This window comes from Barbus barbus (assembly GCF_936440315.1).
Source record: "Barbus barbus genome assembly, chromosome: 10".
Lineage (NCBI taxonomy): Eukaryota > Metazoa > Chordata > Actinopteri > Cypriniformes > Cyprinidae > Barbus > Barbus barbus.
In genome coordinates this window covers 14,042,864-14,056,614 of record NC_136738.1, presented here as the reverse complement: position 1 = coordinate 14,056,614, position 13,751 = coordinate 14,042,864, and the positions used below count along the sequence as shown (strand labels likewise).

Below are 13,751 nucleotides of genomic sequence, written 5' to 3'. Positions count from 1 at the left end.
ACGAGCTGTAACGGAGGTCGTCTTGTCCCAAAATATAACAAAGGTTAAACGCACAAAAAAAAAACTATCTGAAGCGGGAATCGAACCCCGATCACACGCGTGATGACGCAGAGTCCTAACCGCAAGACCACGTCTAGTTGACGAATAGAGTTGCACTCAGTCTGTATTCGACTCAGACCGAAAGCCTCAAAGGGAGAAAAAAAAAAAACAAACAAACAAAAAAAACACAATCAGTTATTGTTGTTCGGGCGCCAGACAAGTATATTATACCTGCCACATTTTTATATTAATTTCATCCCGGATAGCAACGGACAACCAAACCATCCGCTACATACAAACAAGAGGAAGACAAAACAAAATACAAACTACAGGAAGAATACGTAATTTTCTTCGTTTTAATGAGGTAACGTTTTTATATTCTAGACAGGTTTTATTATTATTATTATTATTATCTCCAAGCACTACAATTCCATTCAAAAAAAAAGAATAAAAAGAAATTAATCGAGCAAAACCAACAAAATAACACTTTTCAAATATGCATAAATGAGTGCAATGTGTATGTGTGACTAGTGAGTGGAACACTGACCAAGCTGGCAGCACGGATGGCTAAGAGTGACTCGGGAATATTAGCGGCGGCAGCCGGTCTTGGCTCCTTTGATAGGAGTATGGTTCGAACCTCCAGTTCAATCCCAGATGTTAAAAAGAGGCATTCACTGGCCAAGAGAAATGCCCTTTAGCAACAGGCTAAACAGGTAGCACCACCTCCTCTCCACAATCCGCACACTCCGAAAACGACGGATTCACCCGCAAGGACTGCCTCCAAAAAGTACGTAACTGGTCAGACCAACCTCTTTCCGGTCTCTAAACCTCACACTATATACACATAGACTCCTCCTCTTAATTAGTGCTGCTTCCAATCCAGATATAATATCATTTGGAAGGCGGTGATAGAAAAAAAATAAAATAAACAAAGGGGCAGTATAGAAAATATCTGTAATGCCACATTCTCCCCCCCAGGATGAAACAACCCATGGTTGTTAGGAGAAAAGAATCAAAAACCTAAGAATTCCTCCTCATCTGAGGTTTCTTGAAAGATGTCTTGGATTACTTTCCTTGCTTGGTCCTCCAACTGCTCAGCTGTGGGAAAACACATTTTAAGATTGCACACATGTGCAGTGCGCACATCTTCTCCAGTTGCCTCCAACGCAATGTGGTAATTCAAAGGTCCCAGTGACTTCAGAACCCGGTAAGGCCCTTTCCATTTTGGTGCCAATTTGGCACTAAACTTGTTTTGTGCACTAGATTGCGGAAAGTTTCGAAGCCATACCCTGTCTTTGATCTTGAAAGTTGTGTCTCGTCTTTTTTTGTTATAGTTCCGGAGTTGTCGATGTTGGGCTTTTCTGCAACTCTCTTTAACTTGAGATTGCAGTTGTTGTATGTGAGAGATTACATCATAGGAGGTGGTGTCAGGAGTGAGATTTGGACCGTGCAAAATTTTATCCATTGGCCCTCTCAGTTTCCTTCCAAGCTGCAATTCTGCTGGAGTAACTCCAGTGGTTTCCTGGATGGCAGAGTTAATGGCGAATCTCATCTCTGGTAAGAACTGGTCCCATTTGTTGTGGTTGTCATCCACATATGACGCAATCATACTTTTGAGAGTTCTATTCACACGTTCAGTCATATTTGTCTGAGGGTGATATGCTGTGGTTAACTTTGGTGTCACTCTCCATTTTTCACATACTTCTCTGAACACAGATGAGACAAACTGGGTGCCTCTATCAGAAAGAATGAAGTCTGGAACCCCCCAACGAGTTAAGATTTCTTTTCTGAAAATTGTTGCAATATTTTGAGCGGTGGCATGACGCATGGGGAAACACTCAACCCATCGTGAGTAATAATCAACAAAAACCAGCAAGTACACATTTTGCTGTGTACTCCGGGGTAGTGGACCCATAATATCAACTCCCAGCATTTCGTTTGGTTTAGTGGTGGTAACTGATTGGAGTTTCCCTGCAGGTTTCTGGTTATCGTGCCGAAGGGTTTGGCATTTCACACATTCCCTGACATGATGTTTCACATCAGTCCACATCCCTGGCCAAAACGCTACTTCCTGGAGCCGCTTATAGGTCTTATAAATTCCTCTATGGCTACTCAAGGGATGTGCATGATAGTGCTGAAGGAGAGATTGCCGGAGAGTGCTGGGAACATACACTCTATAGTGTATCTGATTATTCTTCAGGTGAGTTTTGTGATACAATTTGTCCTCTACCACTTCGTATTGTTCCATCTGAGGGCTTTGTTCTTCTGCTACTGCTTGTAATAACTTTGTTATTTCACAGTCTTTATGTTGTTCCTCCCACAAGACAATATCTGTCACCGGAAGCTCTGGATGTTGATCCATTTGTTGCTTGGCATAAATTGCGGTAATGGGAGAATTTGCTGTGACTGATGACCTTGACAAAGCATCAGGAGCGACGTTTAATTTCCCTTTACGGTATTCAATAACGAAGTTGAATTTTTGCAGTCTCAGAACCCATCGGATGAGGCGACTGTTAGTTTTAGTGGATCCCATGACCCATTGCAGAGCAGAATGGTCTGTGACAACCGTGAAAAGTTTGTATTCAAGGTAATGTTGCCACTTTTCTAAGGCCCATATAACTGCCAGACACTCTTTTTCGGTTGCCGTGTAGTTGTTCTCTGCTCCAGTTAATGTTCGACTGCCATATGCAATAACCTCCTCCCTACCTGGATCTTTCCTCTGCGTGAGAATGGCACCCAGTCCAGTATCACTAGCATCTGTATATACGATGAAAGGAACTTGAAGATCGGGGTGGCCAAGAATGGGGGGCGAGGTAAGGCATGCTTTTAACTGGTCAAACGCTTGTTGACACTGTGTCGTCCATTTAAACCTCTGTCCTTTTTTTTTCAAGGAATTTAGGGGCTCAGCAATTTTAGAAAAATTTGGCACGAACCGGTGGTACCAACCGGCTAATCCCAAGAACCTCTGAACTTCCTTCAAGGTGTTGGGAGCAGGAAAGGCACGAATGGCCTCAACTTTACTTGAATCAGCTGTGATGCCCTTATTACTCACCACATGTCCCAAAAAGGTGATTTCTGGAAGAAAGAAATTGCACTTTTTCAAGTTAATAGTCAACCCGGCAGTATCCAGCCTGTGAAGAACAGTTTTCAGGTCACTGAAGTGCTGGGCCACTGAGGGAGAATAAATAATAATGTCGTCAATATAGACAAAGCAGATTTTCTTTCTTAGCTCCCCCAGGACTGTCTCCATCAGCCTCTGGAAGGTGGCAGGTGCATTTTTTAACCCAAAAGGCATAACATTGAAGTGATATAGACCTGCAGACACAATAAAAGCAGTCTTGGCTTTACTATCATTGTCCATTATCACTTGCCAATAACCACTGTTGAGGTCTATGGTAGAGAAAACGGATGCCCCAGAGAGTGATTCTAGGATCTCCGTGATGTTTGGGAGAGGGTAAGCATCATTTTCTGTAGTTGCATTGACTTTACGGTAGTCTACACAGAACCTTAACTTTCCATTTTTCTTTGGAACCAGAACTACCGGTGAGGCCCAAGCAGAATGTGATGGCTCCACAATTCCTTCTTTCAACATTACCTCCAATTGTTCCTCCATTGCTGCTTGTTTGACAGGTGATAACCGATATGGCCGTTGCTTGATAGGAACATCTGTTCGCCCAGTTCGGTGAGTACATACTCGTGAGTTGCGTTCTAGGATCTGAAATAGTTGTTGCTTTCCTTCCGTAGGTAGATGTGCTTTACTTACGGCATCTTTAATTAATGTTGCATCGTCCACGCTGTCAATTTGTAACATGGTCAAGGAAGGTTGAGGAGGAGGAACAGCACTTAACAAGGTCAAATTTAGTTTTCTGGTTCTTTTCTCTTCCTTCATTGTTGACAAAGTCACCAGCGGTTCACTGGCATTTCCAGGTTGAAATGGATGTTCTACAGTAGGTTCAGACTTGAAAGAATATTTGTGTTCACTTACATTAATTTGCAGGCCACTGAAAAAGATGAAGTCCAAACCCAAGATGATGGCATAAGCAAGAGCTTGAGAAGGGAGGACCACAGCAGGTACTGTAATGGCTTTATTGTGCAGATGAATATTAATGTTTATCCATCCTAAAGGACTCTCAGCTTTGCCATTTGCCAGGTAGAGAGGACCACCTGACCACGGTTGAAGCTGAACAGGGGTTATAATTTGCTTCATAAGACTTTCGTGAATTAACGTGTAGCTTGCTCCAGTATCCACAATCGCTTTCCCCAACCAGGATTCAATGCGAATTGGAACTACTAATTGTTGTGGTATGGTCATGAATGCATTTGATTGTGAAGGGGTTAAAATCTGAGTTTCAGCTTGTGTCTGAGGTGTTTCAGAGGCTGCCACATTATTATTGGATGGTCGTCCTCCTGACTTTGCAGAGTGATGAGAATATTTTCCTTGTGTGAAATGTTGTTGACCAGAAGACTGCTGGGAAGGTGGATGTCCATACATTGGGCAGTTGCCTGGAGGATGTGGTCCATTACATCTCCAACATTGAACAGACGGTTTCTCAGCAGATCGGTTGGATAAGTGTTTTTGTGAATTGGCTTGTTGTTTAAAGCCCACACGACCTTCATACCGAAGCTGTTCTTCATGGTCTTTTTCCAGTTGGTGTCCGAGTCTAACCAGATCTTCGACAGTGTTAACACGACTGCGCAGCTGGCTTGCAAGGTAAGGCTTAATATTTTTTAGGATCATTTTCACAATCTCGTTTTCTGTTAACGTGGCTTTCCATCTTTTACACAGTGCTCGATAAGTGAATGCAAAATCTCTTACTGATTCCTTCTCCCCTTGAACTCTAGTGCGGACACGTTCAGCCAGCTCGTCCTCATAGTCCTCAGACAAAAAAGCAGAGAGGAAGGCAGCCTCAAACTCCTTCCAAGTGGTTATATTGGAGCGACTTACTTCCCACCAGTCACGTGCAGTGCCATGCAACACTGTGCGGAAGGTAGCCAGGAGATCTGCATCCGTCAAAGGATGTAGAGCCAGAAAATCTTGACACTTAGTCAAGTACAACAGGGGGTCAGCGTCATCAGTAGGACGCCCAAAAGTGGGAAATGTTAATTTAATGTGGTCACTTTTTGCCAGAGGCATTGGTAGAAGAGGTGAAACAGTCTCTATTGGATGTGCACCAGAAATCTTAGTTGTTTTTCCTGTTTGTGCTTCAGCCTTTTCCTCAATGAACACTTGGACATCATTTTGCAGTTCGGCTACACAAGTACGACATTTGTGAATTTGTGTTTCACATTGCTGAAGATTCGTGGTTACATAATCAAGGCTACCCTGAAGTGTGCGTTGAATAGCTTTGATATCCTGTTGTAACTCCACCCGTAGCTGTTCCACCTCATCCCGGACTACAGAGGTGAAGGATTGTTCCATTTTTTGAATTTCCTTTGAGATCATCAGTTGCACAGCCTTAATCAATTGGTCAGTCTCGCCTGCCTCTTGTTGTTTAGCTGCAGTCATTAGGGTGACAACCTGTTGATTGTTGGTCTCCACCTTTGCTGCAAGATCGATGATCTGGTTCTCATGGTGGGAAGATGAGGCCTTCAGTACCTGGGTAAGCTCATTTACAGTTTTCTCCTGCCTTTTCATGAACTCCGTCAGATTGTCCCAGTTACCTTGCAAATGGGCATTATATTGTTGAATTCCCCTCCCAGGGGTTGGAAGAATACCAGGAAGATCATGCTGAGCCATTGAAGAAGATGTACCATCCAAAGACGTACAAATTTGCATGCTGTCATGTTGTGGGGCCCAAGTGAGAGGTTGCACAAGGGTGCTGCCTCCAAGAACAGGGGAGAGCATCCGCACCTGGGTTCCAGGAAAGGCGAAACTGTGTGGAGTGGAAATGTTATACATAGTTGGGTCATGTGGAGGAAGTCCTGAACGGGTCTGAGTTGGTACAGGAGGTGGCCAAATTGGAGTGGAAATACTAGGGGGATCAGGGGCATCAATATCCACATAGGTGGAAGGTGGGGAAGAGGAAGTGGCCATGTCTTGTAATGTGTGGGAATATTTTAAATGTTGGGAAAAAAATAAAAAAAATGAAAAATTCAAGGCCTGTGTATGTATTTGGGGCAACAGGGGCGAAATAATAATAAAAAGAAAACAGTTCTTCTCTACAATCAATTACAGCATTTTCCAAACAAAAAAAAAAATGAAAAAACCCAACAAATACATTTCCCAAATAAAAGTTCCACACATTTCCTTGATAAGAACTTATTCACAAGATTTCAATTGACAAAGGTTATTCAAGAACACCACAGTATTTAGATTTTCACTCCAAAATCACAGATAATCACATACATTCCCTCAAGAGCATAAAAGTTCATGGATTCAAATATTCACATTCCACACATCTTCCAAAATTTACAGTCACAAAATTTCAAATGGTCATATCCAGTTTGTTTAGTTCAAGTCCCTGTTCGGGCGCCATTTCTGTAACGGAGGTCGTCTTGTCCCAAAATATAACAAAGGTTAAACGCACAAAAAAAAAACTATCTGAAGCGGGAATCGAACCCCGATCACACGCGTGATGACGCAGAGTCCTAACCGCAAGACCACGTCTAGTTGACGAATAGAGTTGCACTCAGTCTGTATTCGACTCAGACCGAAAGCCTCAAAGGGAGAAAAAAAAAAAACAAACAAACAAAAAAAACACAATCAGTTATTGTTGTTCGGGCGCCAGACAAGTATATTATACCTGCCACATTTTTATATTAATTTCATCCCGGATAGCAACGGACAACCAAACCATCCGCTACATACAAACAAGAGGAAGACAAAACAAAATACAAACTACAGGAAGAATACGTAATTTTCTTCGTTTTAATGAGGTAACGTTTTTATATTCTAGACAGGTTTTATTATTATTATTATTATTATCTCCAAGCACTACAATTCCATTCAAAAAAAAAGAATAAAAAGAAATTAATCGAGCAAAACCAACAAAATAACACTTTTCAAATATGCATAAATGAGTGCAATGTGTATGTGTGACTAGTGAGTGGAACACTGACCAAGCTGGCAGCACGGATGGCTAAGAGTGACTCGGGAATATTAGCGGCGGCAGCCGGTCTTGGCTCCTTTGATAGGAGTATGGTTCGAACCTCCAGTTCAATCCCAGATGTTAAAAAGAGGCATTCACTGGCCAAGAGAAATGCCCTTTAGCAACAGGCTAAACAGGTAGCACCACCTCCTCTCCACAATCCGCACACTCCGAAAACGACGGATTCACCCGCAAGGACTGCCTCCAAAAAGTACGTAACTGGTCAGACCAACCTCTTTCTGGTCTCTAAACCTCACACTATATACACATAGACTCCTCCTCTTAATTAGTGCTGCTTCCAATCCAGATATAATATCATTTGGAAGGCGGTGATAGAAAAAAAATAAAATAAACAAAGGGGCAGTATAGAAAATATCTGTAATGCCACAGAGCAAAGAAAGTATTTAATTTATTTAATTGCTTTATTTCTTCCAAAAGAATTAAAATGAGGAGAATAACTCTTTGTTTGTCCATTTTCCCGCTTCTTGCTTGGCGCTGTCACGGTTGCTAGGCGACAGGATATGAGTAACGGGTAAGGGAGGGAACTGAAAGGAGGGTAGGCTGTCCAAATTCACAAACACCGACTTCCGGGTTTTGCGGACGTCGGAGGATCCCTCCTCCTTCAACCGGGTAGGAAGGATCCTAAGGAGGATGCAGACCCTGAATTTGGACACAGCCGCAGTCAGGGCGGCCAGGGTGAATTTTGACGCTCTCGCCGGCGGCGGTCACGAAGTGGGACTCATGAAATTTACGATTGCGCGTGAATGCAATGCAGCAATTGACTTTGTAGACGCATGTGTGCTTACCGGAACTCACAGTGGCTATAAATAAACACGTTTTTAAAACAAAATCAGAAATATATTATAATATCTGGGTCAACACCTTAAACAATTGAACAGTTTACTTTATAGTAGTTAAAAAAATGCAATTTTAACACAAGAAACCATGTTTTTGGTTTTTAATACTCACATTTGAAAACATCCTCGTTCTTCTCCATGGTCAATTACGACGTATTCTCCTCTTCTTCGGGATTTGCGGCTGTTTGTGGCAGACTAGATGCATCCTCTCTTCTTCTTGGTAAACGTATCCTCTCCTGTAGCATTGTGGGATTTAAAAGTATCCCTCGATCGGCACTTCGGAGTCTGGGCGAGATGCAGTAGGCTATCTGGGATCTCTTGCCTACTCTTTTATGAATACTGTGGTTTCAGATGTACTACTCTTCTCACGTACCCATTTCGCCTACTATATAGTAGGTAAGTAGGCATATTTGAACGATAGTTAAGCATACATACGCCCGAATGTCGCGAGAAATAGTGCTTCATCCAGGTCAGGGCTGTCCAAACTCAGTCCTAGAGGGCCGGTGTCCTGAAGAGTTTAGCTCCAACCCTAATTAAACACACCTGAAGCAGCTAATCAAGCTCTTACTAGGCATACTAGAAGCTTCCATGCAGGTGTGTTGAGGCAAGTTGGAGCTAAACTCTGCAGGACACCGGCCCTCCAGGACCGAGTTTGGACAGCCCTGATCCAGGTAAATCTCGCCTACTCTTTTGTGGATATTGAGATTTCATGCATACTTTTCCTTCGCCTACTGCTTTTTGCCTACTAAATAGTATGGAAGTATGCGGTTTCGAATGCAGCCAACATGTCAGACTGATAAGGTAATGAGAGACAGGTGGTTGCAATTGATGAGCTCTGATGAGTCCAAGCAAAGGATTATGGGAAATGGAGTACAGAGTTAGTGGCAAAGTTATGAGATGGAGTCCCCTCTAGTGGAGCTCGTGGGCACTCCAGCTAGAGATTGTGATAGCATTAATGCTCTTATGTGAGAACTGCTTTACATTCATAAATATTTAAAATTTTCTATTTGTTTTCTTTTTATTTATTATACAGTTAATAAAAGCAAAAGCGGCCTCTAACATTCTTTTTGTATTCTATCTGTTTTCCTTTTATTTATTATATATATATATATATATATATATATATATATATATATAATAAATAAAAGGAAAACATAAAAAAAACTTGCTACGTGTACTTGCATATGCAAGTGCTCTTTTGTTGATTTTGATTGCCTCCATTGTCCTCATTTGTAAGTCGCTTTGTCGCTAAATGACTAAATTTAAATATAAATGTAAATGGTCATTATTTTACAACTACAACTACTACTAATAATAATGCATTGAAGAAAACCTCACAGATCATGAAAATTATGCATTCTGTTGAGTCTGTATAGCAGAATTGATTAGCCATAAATGTGTGGATGTTGTATACATATGATCATTTCATGTTTACAATAGGTTAGTAAATGTGTATAATTGGCCAATTGCATTTGAAACATCTATACCCTTTTATCACTATGAATTTCATGTTTTCATAGATGCTCATGTGTTGTGTACAGTGTTGTGCTAGTTACTAAGAAATAGTAACTAGTTACAGTTACTAGTTACTTCATTCAAAAAGTAACTCAATTACTTTGTTGATTACTTATACCAAAAAGTAATGCATTACTGGTAAAAGTAATTTTTTTTTTTTGAAGATTGTTCCCATTAATGCTCTTTTATGCGTTATGGTCTATACAAACACAAAACTGACTTGAACACATAGTAATTTTTGAACACTATTTTATTTCAGACCATTTTAAGTCAGACCAGCACAAACTGAAAATATCAAACAGATAACACAAAACAGGCTGAATAATATATTCAGAATCAAAAATAAAAAAACTAAAGGGGCTTCTGCATCATAAAAGCTGTGTTCAGCCCTTTAAATGTTCCTTTCACAGCTTAAGTATGAAAACTATCAACAATGTACAACATAACACAAAACATTTTGAAATAAATAAATGAAAGCAATCTGAATTATGATTCAGAATCAATTTGGAGAAACTCAGCACCAAAAAATGCTATTATGGACAACCATAGTCCACAGTAGAGACAGGCTGCCAAAATGAATTAATTGAAAAAAAAAAAGTAACGGACAAACGCACCATATTGTAATGGTAACAGAGTTATTTTATTTAAAAAGTAATGTGTTAGAATACTAGTTACTGTCAAAAGTAACTGCGTTACAGTAACGCGTTATTGCCCAAGACTGGTTGTGTATGTGTGGGTGTTGACTTCCTGAAGATGATGTGGTGTCCAGCATTGATTTAATGCGCTGTCAGTGCAGTCACAGTACTCCATCATGAGAGCACAGTCTCTGGGTGAAATGCCAGGAGATGTCATAGTGGGGACACTATTCAATTTATTACTACCTGTTTTACTACTGACTGGTAAGCTCTCTTTAAAGTTTACATGTAGGTAGCTTGAAATCAGTTTGCTTGTTATGAGTAAATCTTATGCATGTAATAAATCTATAAAATGTAGCTTGTTCTTAGCAAAACAGAGGAAAATATCCTGCCATCCATTGAATATCTCAAGGCATATGTACATGTTAATGTGTAGGTAGAAGGACTGAAATGTCTTTATACAATAGAAACATTTTATAGTGGTTTGTTTGAATTTCTGTACTGACCAATAATTGGAAGTCAGTAATTTTTTTTTTTCTAGACAAACAGTATCTACCACTCAACGTAAATACCATCTACCTTTTTTACACTTTTTTACACTATCTGAGTAACATTTTGCTTTGCATATATAGCATTAAGTCTGCTTGATTATGACAAAAAAAAAAAAAAAAAAAATATATATATATATATATATATATATATTTAATTTGGTCAATATTGAGAACACAGTCATTTAATGCTCACTCATTTAAACATCATGCATTTATTTAAATAATAATAAAAAAACATATGGAAGCATATGTGTAGCTAAATTTAATTTGAAATGTAATATGCAAAATGGCAATGCAATATGTAAAATAGCAATGTATTTCTGTACTTAAATTGACATTTTCCCATACATATGTGCAATATTTAGTGCAGAATGAAAAAGAAAATTCAAGTATATAATTTAAATTTGATTTCTTCCATAAAGAAATCCTTGTAAACATTGTGTTCATTCATTTTTTTTTTGTGACTTAAAAGTGGTAAAAGTGCGTATGACACATGACAATGCATTCAACTTTAGTTCAGCATTGACTGGAAGATGTGGAAAGAACTGTATAATTATGTATATAAACATTTTTAAAAGTGTAAATATGGACATCTGTAGGTATTTAAAATAATATTTTATACAATATGCATTTAAGAGGATTTCCTTTACTCATCAACACAAAATGTTGCAAATGTTACTGTAGCATTGCTTTTTATAATAACTGTTTTTTGTACATTTTTTAGTAGAATTAATGCAAATGTATGTATCTTATATAATGACTACTTAAGTTACTAGCTTACAAATTACTTATGTACACCTGAAAAAAAAAAAAAAAAAAGAATCACTAAACTGAATTGCTGAAGTTTGAAGTAGGGGAGAGCCTAACACTTTTTGAAGTTCTCAGTTTGTGTACATCCACGTGGGGGGTTCAGAGTATATATATATATATATATATCCACATTAATTTCAGGCTTGTCTAGTACAAATATGTCGATTTGTTTCATAATTACAGTGTATACGTTTTTCTTTATTTACCTAAAAAAAAAAAATGGAAGTGAAATGTGACAACATGCCCCGTAGGTGAGGTGCACTGTAACGTGAGGGGAATATATATATATATATATATATATATATATATATATATATATATATATATATATATATATATATATATATATATACCCATCGACCCATCAAAATAAAGTGTTAGAAGATATTAAGCAAACAGTCTACTAATACTCTAATGACTGCTAGTTGATGTAGTTGCAAAGTTACTTTCTGTTAGTAGAATGTCTAAAGTGGACTATCGAAATAAAGTGTTACAATATTTTGTCAATAAAATAAGATTATTAAGATTATTATTTCAAATAAAATAATGGCATGTTTTAAGAATTAAAAATAATCAAATTTTGGAGTTTGACAACAAACACATTGCAACCATACTTGAGACGACCCAGAACACAAGACATTCAGACATTTAGAAAAACGCATACATTCACTCCCCTTCAGCGATATCTTGACAAAATGTTCTTCTCCATATATTGTTGATATGGCAACTAGTAAATGACGTAAATTTGGTTATACTAGCATGTGTGGAAATATTTAAGCCATGTGTGGAAATATTTAAGTGTTACAACTAACCCCGTGCTAGTTTGTGCCCTGCTCTCCCCTACAATCTTATAGCCACAGCAATTTCGTAATTGTCTGGAAATGCAAAAACTAAAATGAGTTCAAGCCAAGTCACCTTTATTTTAACAACTCTTTATACAATACAGATAAAAAAACAGCTACACTGTAATAAACAGGAATTTAACTGAATCAAATTTGAAGATCATAGGGCTGTGTTTTATTAATTAAATTATTTAAATCAATTATTACCATAATTACATCTGGTTATTTATCCTAAAGAAATTATTTGTCCTGAGAAGTGGCACAAATGGCCTCGCCACACATCCAAAGATGGGCAGAGATGTTGTGAGGATATGAATACATCATTATGTACCCAAGTAGCAAGGAACATAAAAATGCTAATGGACTGAGCAGGTTGCCTTTGATAGAAAAAAAGTGGAGACATCAGTCGAGGAAGTAATACTGCTGGAGGAAAATGATGCAGCATTTGTGAACGCAGAGCTGGGGAGGAAATGAACAGATAAAGATGCTGTTTTAGCAAAATATGCTCCCAGGGGATGGCCAAAGAGACTGGATAATCCAGTTTTCAGAACATACCTGAAAAAAAAGGAAGGCAGTGTACTATGGGGTGAATATGTAATTAATTAAATGGAGAAAGGTACTTTTTGTGAGTAATTCGGTAAGTCTCAGTCTATCCTGTGTCTTGTGGCCTTCCTTACGCGGGAATGGTATCACTCTTCTTCCCAGAGTATTTTCCACTGATCTGCAGCAAAGACTTTGCATGATGTTTTGAAGTTAAGTCTTGATTCCTCAATAAGGAGGGTTTATGGCATGGCAGAACTGTTTAGTCCTATTAGATGCTATATTGTCTCATTGAAAGGGCACAGTCAAGTTAAGTCACCATTATTTACATAGCGCTTTTTACAATGCAGATTGTGTCAAAGCAGCTTTACAGTATTAAACAGGGAAACAGTGTGTTGAAATAGTGTGTCATTCTCCTCTGGCCAGACGAAACCAGCAGTTTAATTCTAAGCTGCAACAAAGTCATATTGTGCAAAAGACTCATCTGGTCCCCGTGGTCTTGATGGCCGTCTTGTTGACAAGGTCTTCAGATGGGGTCTGTCTCTGGGGCCCATCTAGATGACATGGCCTCGGCTGACATTCAGGGCTGTAGAGGTCGTCTCTAGATGCTGATCCACCATCTGGTCTGGATACGGGGTGGATCCAGGTAGCTGCAGTGACCATCTGATCTGGATACAGTCTGGATCTGGGTGGCTATGGTGACCTTGGAATAAGAAAGAAACAGACTAATATTAGCACAGATGCCATTCTTCTAACAATGTAACAAGTACATTCGGTATTGTGGGAAGTGTTCCCGATTCCGGTTGACCTAATTTATGCAGCCTAACAATCCTTTAACAGATTTGAATTTTAGAAGTGTGTTAGTGTGTTATGT

At 39.1% G+C, this 13,751-nt stretch overlaps 1 long non-coding RNA gene across 1 annotated transcript; it reads left to right on the top strand.

Annotated features, from left to right (window-relative positions):
- Positions 1–3,839: 3,839 nt before the first annotated feature.
- On the top strand, positions 3,840–5,012 carry LOC306876104. The gene is made up of 3 exons (XR_013784800.1): positions 3,840–3,890; positions 4,037–4,750; positions 4,882–5,012. It is a non-coding gene; the product is annotated as an uncharacterized lncRNA (long non-coding RNA).
- Positions 5,013–13,751: the final 8,739 nt, after the last annotated feature.